The sequence below is a fragment of the Haemaphysalis longicornis genome, unplaced genomic scaffold (genome assembly GCF_048455015.1).
Source record: "Haemaphysalis longicornis isolate Haplotype H1 unplaced genomic scaffold, Haemaphysalis longicornis Haplotype H1 scaffold_9, whole genome shotgun sequence".
Classification (NCBI taxonomy): Eukaryota; Metazoa; Arthropoda; class Arachnida; order Ixodida; family Ixodidae; genus Haemaphysalis; species Haemaphysalis longicornis.
The window spans coordinates 43,423,940-43,425,203 of NW_027526460.1; positions in this window are offsets into that span (position 1 = coordinate 43,423,940).

Genomic DNA, 1,264 nt, shown 5'->3' on the forward strand with positions numbered 1-1,264 from the left:
AATTTCTAACTCCCAAAAGTTAGAACAAAATATCGTAAACAGACAGTTGAATTTGCCACCATTAAATTATGGAATAACTTGCCTGTTAATGCTAAAAATCAATTAGGTCGCTCATCTTACAAACAATCAATTCTTCAATTTATCTTCGAAGACCCCCACTTCTCACTTGATTAGATTGCACGACTTCGATCTTTTTTTTATGCTCACTTTTTTTTCTTTTCTAATTCTCACCATTTTTTTGCCTCTTTTGTCTTTGCACTTTTTTGTATAACTGAGACGAGTGCTTGCTTTGTAAACAAAGTTATTCTGTGTCAGTGTTGTGTAATGTTGCAATATTCTTCGCATAAATTCTTTTTAAATGCAGAGCATTTCAGTAACTCACGATCTCACCCGCGTTGACGTCCGCAGTCTGCACCGCACCCCTCCCTACTATATAAAAAAAATAGCATCCGGCGCCCGGTTTCGATCCCTCGACCCTGCGGGCGGAACGCAATGTACATGGTGCTCTACCCACTGCGCCACAAAGCCGACGCAGATTGAGACGCTACGAACGCGCCTTATATCGTTGACTGAGCGCTCTCTCGTCAACAGTTGCCACAAGTGCAACAACATTAACGTAACGCAAACTACATAACGTCGTGCGCCCCCGGAAATGCTCTGCATTTGATCGTGCCCCTCGCGAGGGGGATGTTTCACTGCGTCTTCTCTCGGTCGCGGGACCCCCGGCGCCATCTGGCGGAGGCGCGGCACAACTCGTAGCCCTTTCTTTGAAAAAGCGCCTCGAAAGCGCGGCAAATATGAAATAGGGATGTTTTGTGTTTTACGTCTGAGGCACACGCTGTGGAACGTGACGCAACCAATGGGAATTTATGAGCTTGCGGCAAATGCCTGACAACGCCGCCTTTGTTTTGCAATTGTTTTTAAGCGGGAGCCAAACCTTATACTTTTTAATTTCCTTCTGTTGCGATTGCTTGGACGTTATATTCTCATACTGTTCATTTACAAGAGGTCCCACCGCAGTGCCGCACTTCGGGACCTCTTTCTGTAATATCAATCACCATGCACTGTACCTTTGTTATCGATTACAATAAACTGAAACTGAAACATGAAAGAACAAGTAACAGAGAGCAAAGAGCAATGATGAAACTGACAACAGCCAGAGATTTGCACATAACTGCAGAGAGGAACTCAAAGGAAGGCACGCGTAGCTGGTATCCGTAAAGAACGGGCTGCAACTCATGCACTGCAACTCATGCACTGCAAG